The sequence below is a fragment of the Rhipicephalus sanguineus genome, chromosome 7 (assembly GCF_013339695.2).
Source record: "Rhipicephalus sanguineus isolate Rsan-2018 chromosome 7, BIME_Rsan_1.4, whole genome shotgun sequence".
NCBI lineage: Eukaryota > Metazoa > Arthropoda > Arachnida > Ixodida > Ixodidae > Rhipicephalus > Rhipicephalus sanguineus.
Window position 1 is genome coordinate 105608445 of NC_051182.1, and position 16907 is coordinate 105625351.

At 48.2% G+C, this 16907-nt stretch overlaps 1 protein-coding gene across 1 annotated transcript in view; it reads left to right on the top strand.

Moving 5' to 3' along the window:
* The first annotated feature begins 2007 nt into the window (after positions 1 to 2007).
* LOC119399700 (uncharacterized) overlaps positions 2008 to 16907 on the top strand; it is a 151863-nt gene continuing 136963 nt past the window's right edge. Inside the window, exon 1 of the mRNA XM_049417823.1 lies at positions 2008 to 2913. The gene's annotated coding sequence lies outside the window, so the exon portion shown is untranslated. The remainder of the gene's footprint in view (positions 2914 to 16907) is intronic.

Genomic DNA, 16907 nt, shown 5'->3' on the forward strand with positions numbered 1-16907 from the left:
TTAGCTTGACGTCAGGCTACAATACAAATCGTCAAAAACGGAAGGAAGTGGAAGACGGAAGCTTGCGATGAAAAAATCCGTAAAGAGGGGGCTCGAGCACCCAGCCCTTGTTTACGGATTTTTTCAATACAAATTCTGGTGACTTCACGCAGCAGTATGGCTGGATTGTGATGACCGTAGGTACCAAAACTTCCATGATGGCCTCTTGTGCGTCATGAAAACTTCCAAAATGGCAGCTTGTGCGTCACCGCTGTGCGGAGCGGCCGTGGAAACGTCACTATATATTGTGCGAGCACGTGACGAGAAGCTAATAGCGTATTGTGACGTCAAGACTAACACTCCAAGGTTTAAATGCACATATATACCCCATAAAGTGGACGGGAGGATGACCGCCGCCGTAGCTCAGTGGTAGAGCATCGGACGCGTTATTCGAAGGTAGCAGGTTCGGTCCCTGCCGGCGGCAAGTTATCTTTTCGTCCACTTTACTTTCTTCACATTTATATTCTAAATACTACAGATAACACCCCCTATACTTTCCTTGGCGTTATTGTCTGTTAGTTCTCAATAATATTGTGTCTAACAAAGAAAACGAGCCCTTAAGAGTCATCTATCTATCTATCTATCTATCTATCTATCTATCTATCTATCTATCTATCTATCTATCTATCTATCTATCTATCTATCTATCTATCTATCTATCTATCTATCTATCTATCTATCTATCTATCTATCTATCTATCTATCTATCTATCTATCTATCTATCTATCTATCTATCTATCTATCTATCTATCTATCTATCTATCTATCTATCTATCTATCTATCTATCTGATTCAACCTCGTATACGCGACAGTTATTCCTACTATACCTCTCCCTGAATAGAGCTGTGCGCAGCAGGGAAGCGCGCCGCCCCGGCTCCGGGGCCTCAAAAACCGGAAAGCGTTTAGTTATGTGTCCTACTTCAGTATCTTTCATCTCATGCTTGTCTTAATGACAGTTAATGAACCTCTTTCTGTAGCCAGCAATGCCACGCACTACATTTCATTGTGATAAATTCGTATTTCTGTACAATTCGCAGTGTGCGTGCGCTTGTTGCCAAAATGCTATGCGCGTAAATTATATAAGAATCATCGTCAGATGGTTTCTGCCCTACATCCCTCATCTCTCACTTGGGAGTGTTGAAGGAAATCAAACGCATTGCGTTGCTACGGATCTTAAATAAAACGTGCGACAGATCTATTTCGAGAAACGTAATATCAATCCCCAAATCTCTGTCACGTTTTGTAGACAACGTTTCGTAGTGCTTGGAGTAAAACACCGCATCTTTTCCACCCTGCGTTGTACGCACGTACCGATGGCGTTCGTCTTTCGCGCGCCAACGAAGAGCGGCCGTATTAGAGTGCACTAGAATAGCCGTATTCACTTGACCGCTCCACACATACCCCCCATCCCCGCATCTCTCTTCGCTTTCTGCAGGTGGAGCACACGCATCAGTGACGTATCCTTATGGCGGACGACTTTAGCGCCACCCTCCTACCATTCCGCCCAAGAACGGCCACCACGGGTCTTCGAGGCCAGCGAGAGCGCGCCCACATTGCTCAAACTGCACGGGTAACCACGCGAACACGGGGAAACTCCAAAAGTTGCGTTCAGCCGTCCTTTATTTAACCGTGCCGGCTATAATATTGACGCGTCCTCTCGCTCAAATTGTGGCTCAATTTACGGGCCGGCATTTGTAACGCAGAGATTGTCGCGCCACCTATGAGGGAAGGCATAAAATATGTTCGCGCTAATTTTGAAATATTTATTCGAAAGCGGCGTTTTGCTATTTGGACGCAGTGGTGCGCGCGCGTTAGTTACCAAAAATAGTGGGAGATCTAAGCGCGGTCACTGGACTAGCGGGTGGGAGGCGACCGGAGGCGACTAATGACCCCGAAAAAAAAAAAGTGAAACCGGAGGATGCTGCGGCGACTGAGAGGAGCGGACCAAGCGCGATAACAAAAGAAACGGCGGCCCGGTTGGCTGATCCTCCGCTTCTTCTCTCGCCATCGTCGCCATCCTCTTGGCGCGGCCGGCGTCGCAGATCAAAAAAGAAAATACAAGCGCGAACGCCAAATTGCGCTAGGGAGCGTATCGCGGACGCCGCTGGCGCCGGCACACACACGCACACACGACGCGCGCTCGTTGCGCCGTGCATTTCGCGCCGCGCTCGCTAGGTTTCGGATGCTGCTGGCAGCGCTGCGCGTGTGGCTAGCGTTCTTCGTGCCCGAAGTCGTCGTCTGCTCCAGGCCGCTGTTCCCGCAGTGGTGGTGTGGTGGCCGCAGCGAAGGTGCCCCGCGACGGCTTTCTTTTCTTTTCTACTACAACGATCGATTGCGCCCCGCCAAAGTCGTCCTCGCAAATCGTGTCTATGATCCAGCCAAGATGTGATGATTCCTCTGTGTTGTATTTTTTTTCGTGATCCCCGCCGCCGCCGCCGCTAATCCCCGGCGCCCCCTGCCTCGAATCCCGACCGACGCCTACTCTGGTCGTGCTGTGAGTTGATTCATCGAAAGTGCTTGCCTTAGAGGCGGGTCTATGCGTCCACCTGTTCGTGTTCGTGCGATGTGTGTTCGAGGGAATGTGTGAGTGAGTTGGAAGAAGTGCTGTGAAGTTCTGACGGAATTCGGGCCTCTCGAGAAGCCCACGCGGCGTCGGGCCCGCGAGCCGGCGTTCGACGACATCGACTTCGCTCGTTGGATTTGTGAACTGTATCCGTAGCTTGCACCATGTGCATCGATGTGCCTGTTGGATAAATCTTGTAGATCGGAATTTTCGACGGCCTTAGATTCGGCAGTTTGAAAGGAAAGCACACAAGGAGCTCGTCGCTGGTCTTTTGAGACGCTGAGAAGAAGCCAGCCTTTCATTCAAGAGGTGAGTTCACTGCTTTCTCGTTTTTCGGGTGCACAAACTTAAAGCTTCTTTTTTATGGTGCTCTTAAGGGGGGCGGGGTGCGTTAATCTGCGTTTTTTCAGTGACGGCATTCTCCGACCGTTTACGCTCGCTTAGTAATTAGGACATGAATGGCTTAGATTATGGAATTCCAGGTACCAAAACCACGGTACGATTATGTTCGCGCTGCAGCGGGAAACTCGGTATCAGCTGTCACCACTTACGGATCTTTAACGCGCGCCTGTGTCTTAGTAAACGAGTATTATTATTATTATTATTATTATTATTATTATTATTATTATTATTATTATTATTATTATTATTATTATTATTACTTGACTCCCCCCTACCCCACCCACATGAATGCCGCAGCCGTGGCTGGGAGTCGAACCCGCTGCCTAATGCTTACCGCAGAAACTGAGTAACCGTTAGTACATATTCGTTAAATGCTAATCGCACTGCGTTAACTTGAACTTTGTATGACTAATGTATTGGCACCTTCAGATATTTGTTTGCATTTTCTCTTGCCTTCTGGCTTCCTTTCTTATTTGTATTTTGGTTTGTTGACCGCGCCAGTCTATTGTAGGCGCTATTTGCCCACAATCGAGAGATGACCGGCACAATACATAGTGCCAATCTCTTTAAAACATTTAATGAAATGGATAACAATATATTCCTTGAATAGAGTGGCCAAGGTAGTGGCGTGCAAGGCTGCCAGTGGTACCTGTGCTTTTCCTGTATTCCGAGAACGACATCACGTGGTACAGTGTTGCCTGGACGGATCGGCGGGTTTCGTGTTCGCATCTCTTGCGTGGCGTGTGAGGCGACACGGGGCTTATCTTATGTCAAGCGACGCCTTCTGTCGCTCTTCTTTTGTTGTTTCATTTTCTTTTTCACCGAGCAGGAGAACGAAAAAGCGAAGTTAGAGGATGTAATTCAGAGGAACATCATTGTTATTTATACGTTTATGCTGAATCAATATTCCTGTCAGCGTATCATCAGTGCACGTTAACAAACACCAGATGGTCGAAATTTCCGGAGCCCTCCATCGCGGCGTGGCGACTAACCATATCGTAGTTTTAGCGCGTAAAACACCGGATATTACAATACTGTCACCGTATCGAGAAAGAAAGAGAAAAGAAAGAAGTTAAAGATCACCGCCCAAGCGAAGCTTGGGCAGTGGTATTTAACTACCGAAGCTGAAACGTTTGGCCCCGGTGTTTATCCTTATGTTAATACCGACGGTTCATTAAAGTCTGTTTTTTTTTTCAGTTATTGCTTACGTCTGTCCAGAAACCTTAATTGTTCTTCATTTTTGGTGGACCAGCGGTGAGTGGTGGGATTTGCCTAATTCCTGTGGCACCATACGCACTATATATATAGGAATCTTTTTCGTACATAGAACGAACGGATTGTGGTTTCAACCAGCCGTGTACGGCATCGCTGTGGTACATTGCTTCCCAGACCTGGTGCCTTTTTTGGTAGCTGCTCTCCTGAACAGTGCCTGAGGCTCATTTAGAACAAAATTCGAAAGTCGGGGCGCCGCGCCACGTCTATACTAGGTTATGTGTAGCGTAAAACTGGCAGCACCCCGCAATGTAGCAACGACACGCGCACTTGGCCGCCCGTACCCATAGTGCGACGCGCGTCGCATGCAAGAATGTCATCATGTCGTCACGACCACAGCCAGGCGACAGCTGTTCTAAAACAGATTAAACCTAATGCGAAAACGTGTGCCATTCAATTGTGTCTACGTCACAGTTAAGGTTCTTCGCGTTGTGTATACAATGTGCGCATAGGTCATGTATTGCTGTGCAGCTGTTACCGGATTCATGTATTGCTGCCTGTTCGTGCCGGTCTTGCCTTCACTTTGGTAGCGGTAAATGGGGTTTAATTCTTTGGTTTTATTCTCTGTTTTTCTTTGTTTTTGTTTTTTTTTGCAGCGAGGCTGTTTATGGCTAGACGAATTCAAAATTTCTCCGTCCAAGTACCCACAAACGCCTAGCACATCATGTGCCACAGAAATTCGGCAAGGACCACTATTCAGCGCTGGTACACTAAAAATGAAGAAGGGAACACACGGGCGGCTAACACCAATTAAAGGACCCATGGCAGCTAAATTTTTGTATGTGACTTTAATGACTTTATTAACCGCCGGGATTAACATAGTGATAAACACCGGGACCGCATTTCAGTTTCGCTGTTTAATTTTCTCTACGGCATGCTTGGGCGGTGACATTTTCTTGTATCCGTTGCTTTAACAGCAAAGCTGTGAAAGCTGGCAGTAAGACGTCCGTTAACATAACACTCCTGCTGCGCCGCTGCTAAAAATAGCGAAGCCGCCGCCGAGCCGTCGTCATAGCAACCGACGCAGTTTCTTACACCGTGGCTTAGGGACAGCGATTTCAACGGATTCAGCGCGGCAAGCTTCGTGCGCATTCCGCATCTGCCCGTCGCCGTCTCTTGGTTAGTGGCCTTCTCTTGGCTCTTGGCTAGTCTCTTGGCTAGTCGGCTTGGTCGCCGTCTCTAAGATAGGGAATAGAAAGAAACTTCATTGTATAACCAGGTGCGCCTTCTTTTCGCCCAGTGGTGGGTGACTTCCTTATCGGCCTTCAGATAGGGAGTAGATTGTACAATTTTGTGAGCAATAAACGAGGTCTTGCGAATTAACTTTCTTTATGTATCGACTTAAAGTGACTAAAGTTCATGATTAGTTTGAAGCACACGCTCGAAATTATCTATCTCAGCTAATCGCTCTTTCATTAAAAGCCCTCTTGTAAAAGCTACGCGAGCAGGTATTGCGCGTGAGAAAGCCCACTGAAAGCTCTAACTGACGCACGAAAACCCGGTATAAAAAATATATGAAGGAGTAAAAAAGGGACGTTGAGAACTGTGAGGTCTTTCGGTAAAAGGTACGCGTGCATCAGGGACACGCATTTTTTCCCATCTTCGTTTTATAAATGTCAGGTTTACTAAGCCGTTAGAGAGAGGCTTGGTAGGCATAAGCAGTTATAGCTTGCGCAAGGCAACAGATTAAAGCGGATTTAAAGGCCGGGGGAACGGCGATGGAGAAGATGGCAGGCAGCCAGGTGGTTTCAGTCGGGGCTTTCTGTGCAGGTAGATAGGGAACGAGTCCTTAACGTTTTCAAAAGTGCGAGCACGTGGTACTCTGAAGAGTATATAAAAAGAGTTTTATATATATATTGTTACGGATGATATGGGTTTATTTACAATGAGGTCAATGAAGCGGCAGGCAAAAGACAAGGGACGATCCGATGATGCCGAGCACCAAATCCCTCGCGCCCGTTCTTCTTCTTCGTTCTTCTTTCGCGCTCTTCCAGCGCCGCGTTACATTTTCCTCGGGGCCAGACGAAGCTCACCGAGCAAGTCAGAGGGCTCGCTGAGTGCAGGGCTTCAGTCGTGCAACATGGACAAGTTGCGTCTTGCGTGAACGGCGGTTGCCAGCTGTCACTTTTGCGATGACGTAGGTGACGTCGCTCAAACCTTTAACGACGACGAATGGACCGGTGTACTTAGAAAGAAGCTTTTGGCAAAGTCCCTGCTTTCTTAGTGGTGTCCACAACCATACGAGATCACCTGTTGCAAAGGTGACTGGCAAATGTCTTGCGTCGTAACGTGCCTTAGCACGGGAATGGGACGAGAGAGTTCTGAGCCGGGCCAGTCGACGTGCTTCTTCAGCGCGACACAAGGTCTGCGCGACACTTGCGTTTTCGTTGGTCGAGAAAGGAAGCACGGTGTCGAGGAAACTTTGAGGATGGCGAGCGTAGAGCAGAAAGAAAGGTGTATAACCTGTTACTTCGTGTTTGGCGGTGTTAAAGGCATACGTTATGAAAGGTAGTACGGCATCCCAGTTCTTATGATCCGCTGAGACATACATTGAAAGCATGTTTATGATGGTACGATTGGTACGCTCAGTTAGCCCGTTGGTTTGCGGGTGGTAAGGCGTGGAATGCCGATAGTGGGACCCACAGAGCCGTAGTAGTTCTTCGACAACGTCAGCGGTGAACTGCCGGCCACGATCACTTATTACCACACGGGGAGCTCCGTGACGGAGGATAATCGAATGCAGTAGGAACCAGGACACATCAGATGAGGTGGCTGAAGCAAGTGCCATCGTCTCAGTGTAACGTGTTAGATAATCCACGCAGACGATAATCCAGCGGCGTCCGGTGGAAGACTTCGGGAAAGGGCCGAGCAAATCTATGCCGACTTTTTCGAAAGGCGAAGTCGGTGGCGTAACTTGTTGCAGTGTACCTGCAGGAAGAGCAGTCGGTTGCTTGTGGCGTTGGCATACATCACAACTGGCGACGTAGTGCTTCGTCGTCTTCCACAGTCGAGGCCAGTAGAACCGCTGTCGGATGCGATGAAGCGTCCGAGCAAATCCAAGGTGCCCAGACGTAATGTCGTCGTGCATTGCTCGGAACACCGCAAGGCGCAAGCGTTCTGGGACGACTAGAAGCAGTGGGGCACCATTGCTTGAGTAATTCTTGCGGTACAAAACACCGTCACGAATCACAAATTGCATTGAGTGTCGAGATCTGTTGGTCGCATCAATAATTGGTCTCAGTGATGAGTCGCGCAGCTGCTCCTGACTGAAGATGTCCATACTCGGAAAGTCCAAGGAGACCGTCGCAAGGTAATTGTCGAAATCGTCGTCATCGGTGCTTGTAGTTGGAGATGGTAGACGAGATAAGCAATCGGCGTCGGCGTGACATCGCCCACTCTTGTAGGCAACAGAAAAGTTATATTCCTGAAGCCGCAAGGACCAACGAGCCAACCGGCCCGCTGGGTCACGTAATCCGACAAGCCAACATAGGGAATGATGGTCGGTTACGATCTTGAAATGTCGGCCGTACAAATAAGGTCTGAACTTGTGTATGGCGAAAACAACTGCGAGGCACTCCAGTTCTGTTACAGTATAATTGCTTTCAGCCTTTGTCAGAGCACGACTTGCATACGCAACGACGTGTTGGCGTCCGTCATGAAACTGGACGAGGACGGCACCAACGCCCACGCCACTTGCATCGGTATGCAGTTCTGTGAGTGCCTCCGGGTCGAAATGATGCAGAAGGGGCCCAGAAGTGAGCAAAAACTTCAACTGTTCGAAAGCAGCCTCATGCTCAGCGGTCCACCGGTAGGGGGTGTCCTTTCGAAGCAAGTCTGTCAGTGGATGAGCTAGCTGGGCGAAGTTTTTAATAAACCGGCGAAAATAAGAACAAAGGCCCAGGAAGCTACGAAGGTCCTTCGCCGTCTTTGGTGGCTTGAAGTTGCGGACTGCAGTGATCTTGTTGGGATCTGGTCGTATGCCGTCCTGGTCGACTAGATATCCAAGAACAACGGCTTGGCGCTCACCAAAGTGGCACTTCTTGGAGTTTAAAATAAGACCAGCTTGTTTGATACAACTGAGAACAACGCTGAGCCGCTGGTTATGCTCGTGGAAAGTCCTGCCGAAAATAATGACGTCATCGAGATAACACATACAAATCTCCCATTTGAGACCGCGAAGTATGGAGTCCATGAATCGCTCGAAGGTTGCTGGAGCGTTACATAAGCCAAACGGCATAACGTTAAACTCAAATAAGCCGTCGGGCGTAACGAAAGCAGTCTTTTCTCTGTCAGACGGATGCATTGGTATCTGCCAGTACCCAGACCGGAGGTCGACGGATGAAAAGTACGAGGCGGAGTGCAGGCAATCAACAGCATCGTCGATGCGTGGTAAAGGATACACGTCTTTCTTCGTGACGGCGTTAAGGCGGCGGTAGTCGACACAAAATCTCCATGAGTTGTCTTTCTTTTTTACGAGTATAACCGGAGCTGCCCAGGGGCTGCATGACTCCTGAATAACGCCCTTCTGCAGCATGTCGTTGACCTGTTCGGCGATCACTTTCCTTTCCGAAGGGGATACGCGGTAAGGCTTCTGGCGTATCGGTGTAGCATCTCCCGTGTTGATACGGTGGTGCATACGGGAGTTTGGCAGCGTAAAACAATGATCGCTTTGAGCAAAATCAAAGACTGGCGCGTACCTGGCGAGTACCTCTTGAAGAACACCTAGCTCAGTAGAAGACAGCGACTTGTTTATCATGCGCCGCAAGTCGGCTGAGTAGTCAGGAGTGGGTGGATGGATGTCTCGGGACCCTTCAACCGTCCGGACGTTAATTGTGGCCATCTCCTCAAACGTTCCCAATTTGAATCCGGCTGGCAGACAGACAGACTCTGCAGAAGCGTTGACTGTCCACAAGAGAGCACGTCCGTCGATAACTTGAATAAACGACCGAGGGACCAGCACATTCTTCTTAAGTGCGTTGGTATGATCTGGTTCCACTAGGCCGCTGCAGGATCCCAACAGGACACGAGAAGAGCACACGGGAATAAACATGGCTGAATGACCAGGGATCAACGCATCTTCTGACAACGAAAGAACGTCGGCGGGTTGAGCCCGAAAATCGTCAATTACGGCAGTTGGCAACGTGCTTTGGAGAATAATTTCCCCAGTCCCACAGTCAAGTGTAGCGCCACATTCTCGCAGGAGGTCTATCCCTAAGATAACACTATGAGTTGCTTGCGCCAATACAATGAATTCTGCTCTAAAACTTTGTCCTCCAATCGTTACTAAAGCCGAACAAACACCAACGGGGCGCAACATTTCTCCTCCAACTCCACGAAAAGTCTCATTGCGATCCCACGCAAACATAACCTTATGTCCTAAAAAGTGATTTTTAAAATGAAGGCTCATCACCGAAATAGTCGCACCAGTATCTGCAAGAGCTACAGTGTTTACACCGTCTATACAGACACGCACTTTGTTCTTCAACATCACAGCAGAAGGAGGAATTGGCGAATCGGACCGTCCCGCGACCGCACCTCCATCGGTCGCACCAGCTAGTTTCCCAGCTGGGGAGGAGAAGGCGACCGACGACGCGGGGACGGCGAACGGCGTGGTCGTCTCGAAGGCGGCGTAAGGCTTCGCTCGGATGCTGGGGACTCGTCACGCAATCTGTTAGGCCACTGCTGTCGTAGAGGGCTAACGATAGATGGAGATGTCGAGGTTTCGTGTACACGAGCCGGGTATGCCGAGAAACGTGGCGCTCGCGGCTGGCGGCGACAGAAGCGCGAGATATGCCCTCGGAGGCCGCACGTGTAGCATATTGGCACGCCACGGTTCAAATTAGTGGTAGCAGAGGCTCGCGGAGTTGGGTGGTACTCCGCAGGCGCACGTCGTGACGTCTCGTAGTAGTCTGCAGGAGGACGTTGTGGTGTCGGGGGATATTCCGCAGCAGCACGACGGGGTGGTGACATCCGGCGGCGACCGTGACTTGTCGGGAGCGATCGGAAGCTCGTGCTGGAGTGCGCCTCTTCAGATTGTGGTCGATACTCGATGCGACGCTCTCGCTTCCAGAAGGATGGTGGTTCGGGAAACTCGTCGAATGCGCATTGATAGCCAGCCTCTGCTCCCTGAAGCCGTGCTAGCTCTTCTTGAACTACTCGACGCACGATCAGAGGGAGGTCTTCGCAGGCGGCGACGTCCATACTTGCAACCGTAGGGACGTTGTCCAAGCGCCCGAACTTCGGCAAAATTCGTCGGGTCTTCAGCGCCTCGAATGCCCGACATTGCTGCCTAAACTCGGAAGGTGTGTGCAGGTTGTCCCTTGTAATTAAAAAGCTATAAACATCTTCAGCGATGCCCTTTAACAGATGTCCGACCTTGTCTTCGTCGGACATGTTCGTGTTCACAATGCCACAAAGCTTCAGTACTTCCTCAATGTACGTCATACACGTTTCGCCGGGCAGTTGTGCTCTACGTGCGAGTGTCTGTTCAGCCTTCTTTTTCTTGGAACTTGTGTCCCCAAAGCAGGCCTTCAGTTCCTCAACAAAGGTCGGCCAAGTGGTCAGCACGTGTTCATGGTTCTCAAACCAAAGCAGGGCGGTCCCGGCGAGAAAGAATGCCACGTTCACGAGCTTCGCCGACGTACTCCATTCGTGATAGCGGCTCACTCTTTCGTAGTGCTTTAACCACTCGTCCACGTCTTCATCGGTCCTACCTGAGAATATGCGTGGCTCAGGTGCCCAGTAGCTAGGTTGTCTCGATCGGTGGCTGCCTTGCTCCGTGACACCGGTTGGTGCGTGGGCGTTGCCGGCCGACGTGCCTTCGCGGGCGTCGGTCATGTCGGTGTGTTCCGGAGGTAGTCCGGCTAGGCGTCGGCTTCTTCGAAGGTCGTCTGCGACAGTGTTGTCCAGGGCGTCGGTTATCCCGCACCAGTCCACCAAAACTGTTACGGATGATATGGGTTTATTTACAATGAGGTCAATGAAGCGGCAGGCAAAAGACAAGGGACGATCCGATGATGCCGAGCACCAAATCCCTCGCGCCCGTTCTTCTTCTTCGTTCTTCTTTCGCGCTCTTCCAGCGACGCGTTACAATATATATACTCTGAAGAGTATGTATATAAAACTGTGGTTGGTTGGTTGGTAGATAGATATCTTTTTCTAAATGATTACCTCGGAGATGTTGGCCTGGTTTGCTACTCCAATTTTAGTGTGTTAACTATAGTAAATACATCCATTATATATACATACGAATAACACGTATAGTCACGCACGCACAAATACACAAAAGAGTTATTCATAAAGTTGCGTTAAGGTGTGTAGTCCTTAAAAGCAACAACAGCGTTTTTGTATTGCGTATCGCACAAGCGCTGCCTTGCCGCGGGCCTAGGACGCGCCGCAGCTCCGAGCTCAAGCCGCATGGCAAATGTAATAATAATAAGTGATGGAGTTTAACGTACCAAAACCGCGATATTAGTGTGAGAGACGCCGTAGTGGAGGGCTCCGGAAATTTCTACCTCCTGGGGTTCTTTAACGTGCCGCTAAATCTAACTACACGGCCCTCGAGCATTTTCGCCTCCATCGAAAATGCGGCCGCCGCGGCCGGGATTCGATCCCGCGCCCTGCGGGTCTGCAGTCGAGCACCATGACCACTAGACCACGGTGGCGGGTCGTGGCAAATGTAGTTATTCCTTCATAATCTGTCGCTCTTCGTCATAACTATGGAGTAACCACACAGAACGTGTCTTAAGACTTCCCGAGAGTTACGTGTTGTGCAAGTAGGAGAGAGAGAGAGAGAGAGAGAGAGAGAAAGAAAGAGAGAGAGAGGGGGGGGGGGGGGAGCGCTGGTGTGGCTTTGGTTGGGTCCACTTGCTGGTTTGGCTTCAGGGAGACAGGTGCTCCTTTTGCACTTCTCTGGACGACGCCCATGGAGTAAACATTTCTTTTAATGCAACATCAGCGATCCTCGGCCGTCATCATGACAAAAAAATTTCATGGCCATAACCCTCCACATTAAACAGTGTAGGGACGAGTAAGACTGAGTGATGTATGGGGTAAATTACGGTACAGATTTGGCGCCCTCCTTAGATGAACTGCCTTGGAAGGGGTAAAATTGGTACCGAAACGTCCATATTTTCTCACAGATAGGCTGCAACCATTTTAGCCTTTCTTCAAATGAAGGGTGTGTGCAGACCGTAAGAAAATAAATCATTCGATGACTGAAAAAAAGTGATGTGCGCAGAAACGAGAGACTTGCGCAGCGGCGCTCTCATAAACCTTCGCTTTAAAATTAGGCTTGAAACCAAGTACGCGGTCTTGCACCCGACACGCTTCGCCGAGTTAAGGGTTCGGCGTTTTGGGCAGGTACTACCACTGGGGTATGCTACTCGGGTTACGGCCGCAACGAGAAACGGTTGCACTCCTGAGGGAGCTGGTTGCCGAAATATTTGGGTGTTGCCGGGCTGTCGACCGCACGTGTGCGTCTGGGGAGCCTCTGAGAAATTGGAGTCGGGCCAGTTCCAGGATGAATGGACACCGGCGAAAACTTTCTTTTTTCGATCACCGCGTTGGCCCACCGAAGAAAGTTCGTGGGCATTTATTTGGGCGAGTGTTGCTTTATCACAGGAAGGTCAACGTATAGTGCCGTCCTATGCCATATACTGCACCCGTTCCACCAAATGAATATGGGAAGCACTGTGGCCTAAATGTAAAAAAAAGAATAAGAAAATGTCGCATGGAAGTTAAAGGGACACTAAAGAGAAAAACGATTTTGTGTCGTTAAGTAAATCACTTCTTCACAATTCCAAGATCACCACGCTTGCCGCAATAAGACGTTTGGTAAACGAGAAAACGTGCAAAAAGAAAATGTGGTAGCGACTCCGCCTTGAAATTCCCCGTACCAATCGCCGTGACGTCATAAATTTTTGTCGGTATCTCTAGGGCCTGCGTAACGATAGCCATGAGTTAGAACGCAGACTGAACGAGCAGGACACGAGCAGGGCACTCACTATCCGACAATCGACTCCGTATCTGTTTGGGTGCCTTCTTTAGAAAATCATTGGTGCATAGATGCACACTGGCGTAAGCGTTGTGCATTCGTATGCAGCTCGGTGTTCTTCATCCTTGCTCTCTCGTCACGCAAAAATATACCTCATGCCCGCTATTGGCCCAGAAATGGATCGCATTACCTCGCGCACCAGGTCCGTCTTTCGATATTCACTCTATTCGTTTGCCTGCTTCCACGGCCACGCGACGATGTCATTTTGTGCCCTTGGTCGTCTTGTGCCGAATGCAGATTGTTTTGGCTGTGTGCGTTCTCGATCACCGATTCTAGAAATGCCGTTATACATCAAAGCCAACCAAGTAGGACGATGCTTGCATTTCGAATCGCGACTCGCAACGCGAACATCGTATCCACGCTATTCCTCGCGATGCATTATGAATTCCACGTACAGCCGACCATGCTCGTCCCTATCGGAAACTTTGCGCGTTTGTTGTTTTTTTGCCTAAAGTTCGCCCAGCGAGCCTTCTGAGCACTTGATCGAAGCCTTTTTGTTCGACCTAGCGTTCGTCATTCGCCAAATGTCACTCACTATTGGTTTATAGCTGTTTTATGTACTTTTACGTGGGTATTGAGCGCGTTGTCATAAGAGGCGCAGTATACATACATGTAGAAAATGCCGCAGTTGCAAAACTTTCAGTAAGTGGCGCATACATAAAAAAAAGTAGAAGCCGGAAAGTGTCAATCACTTGTTGCCTACGCTACTGACTCTCAAGTCTCCCACAGAAGTTGCCTTTCTTTCATTAAAGTGTTTAGCATTCACATTTAAACTGTGTAACCGGCACAGACACAGTCAATTTACCTAAGAGGTACGGCTTGTTGATGATTATGACGAATTCCTTTTCATATGACTCGATCGTACCCACACTGCGGCATTGGCCAGGTATTGTTGACATGAAACTTTAGAACATCTTTAGTATATTACATAATTATTAAACCGGAAAGAAAAAACAGAAGGTAACGATGAGTGAGCGCTATAATTGTGTACGTGTAACAATCACACCAGACAGCTAAATAGTTAACCTGATCAGAAATTAACATAGTGGTATTAGAGTATAACCCAAACATTTTAAACTTATTTATTCATTACTGTAATGTAGCAATAGTTATAAAAGTAGGAGTTTATACGTTTCCGGTGTCGCACGCCGCAGTTTAGGATCAATCACTTACCGATTTATATCTGACTTTCAATTTTATTTTACGTGTCTAGCTGGCTTGTTTCTCTTTCTTGTGTAAATATGCGTGTGTGTTGTACTCCCTTCATTCAACACTGTAAGAGTTTTCAGATTAAAATTCTATTCACACCGCACATGTTTTTCTTCCAGGTGGCGTATACGCGAGCGCTCGCACTTCTGGAAATCGGGCATTCACGTTTGCTAGTTGCCTCCGCAATTAGGAAGTCCATGCCTAGTGTCTTGCGATAAGATGGAATTATTTTTCAGTAACAAATAATACCTCGACCAGCTGAAGTAACACCACGTCCTCCTGCTACACGCTGATGCAACTTGGTATTTGGCCGCCAGTATCAAAGTCACGCCACACAGAAGTAACACTTACCAGGCTAAGAACAGGACATACACACAGTACACACACATACCTTTTGTCCGGCGGCGATCCACCTTTGTGTGAGAGATGTGGGGAAGCACTAACCGTGCTTTACATTTTTTTAAAAATCCAGTGCAATGAACTAGACACGCTTAGAAAGCAACACTTTCTGTTATTCTGCCGACAACAATTACCATTTCACCCATCAATGTTCATGGGTAGGGAACCTGTTTTTAAACGTCAGTCACTGTTCGCGTTTTCCATAGCTTTCACGTCATATACCCAGAGAATCCGTACCACGACCTCTGAAAAGAGGTTGTTGCTACGGTAGCTATACTAGAGAAAGCACCTGCCTCCCTGCCTTTGGCCTCAAAGGCCTTGAGGAGGCATTCGTGCTCACACCATATCCCCACTGTTTTATCATCACGACCACTTGCCATTCATTCTCTGTGCACATGTTTCACGTCACTCTCACGATTTTATTATATGTTTTACCCGCCCTTAGCACGAGAAATTTTAGGCCCCTATACAGCCACTTAACATAACCATTGTTCACATTCGCTATCATGTCCTGGCGCTCTTTGGCCGTCAAATGGCCCTTGCGCCAATAAACATCATATATCATCATTATGTGTCGTCGTGAGCGTCGATACTTTAACGAATCCTGACGGTGTTATGCGCCAGCACTGTGACACAGCGCCACCTGCGAAGAAAGAAGGAAAGAAAGCTTTATATGCTGCCTCGAAGAATATAACTGCGGAAAGAATGATTTGCGCTGTGTAGGACGCCGGACCAAGGAGGATTAGGTGGTTTGATGGAATTGTGAGCTTTGCAGGCACGATCAGCTCGCAGAAAACGAGGGCAATCGGATGTTGCTGTTCGAGGCCTGTACTTAACAGAAAACGCTACTACTTCTACTGCTACGGCTACTACTACTACTCATAACATGAACAACAACAACAACAACGCTAATAATAATAATAATAATAATAATAATAATAATAATAATAATAATAATAATAATAATAATAATAATAATAATAATAATAATAATAATAATAATAACAATAATAATAATAATAATAATAATAATAATAATAATAATAATAATGGTGGTGGTGATGAGTCGTTCACAACACACAGAACACGAGCAGTGCTACTAGTCTATTTGCGCACATGTGATAACAAATTTGTTTCCGTTATTAGTGGAGTAAGTTGTAGGTAGACGAGTTATTTTTGAATTTCGCGGCAAAGCTGAAAGAACCAATGAGGTGACGGCAACATCGCTGCCTTAGGGGACCCTTAACTCTGTTTCGTTGGCCTGACTGCATGACGTTTTCGGGAAATTCCCTACACCGAGTCCTTTGCTTATATCGAATATGATGGCCGCTGCGGCGGCCTAGTGGTTACTGTGCTCGGTTACGGACTCAAAAGACGGGGGTTCAATCAGGGCTGCGCGGTGTTTGCATTTCGATGGATGCCAAATACCAGAGGCTCATTTAGTGTGCGCTTTCAGTGCACGTTAACGAACTCCAGGTGGTCGAAACTATCTAGAACCCTCCCCTACGGTCTTTCTCATCGGCTGTGTCGCTTTGGGATGTGAAAACCCAAAAACAAGCTAACCAACCATACCGAATCCCACGACAGGAAATGAAGGTGACCAAGTCGTTACGATTTTCCTATATATGGTAATCTACGGTAGTTGCACAATTAAGCGACGTCTATATCTCGGAAATGGGTAACCTGAACATCACTTCTGCTGGAATGGCCAAGAGGGAGTATAGGCTTCATTAGAGGAGAAAAAAAAATTCCGCCCTCTCCGGAACAACAGAACACCGAACCCTAATCTAGCATACTTGAACTGAATATTCAGCAATACTGTTACAGTTATAGACTCGCACTTTTCACTGACGCAGCACTGCAGTGCCCCTACCTCCAGCCGCTCGCGCAGCGTTATCAATGTAGCACAGCTGTACAAAACTTCACACGACTGGACAGGAATTCGGCAGAGTGTCATCAATACTTG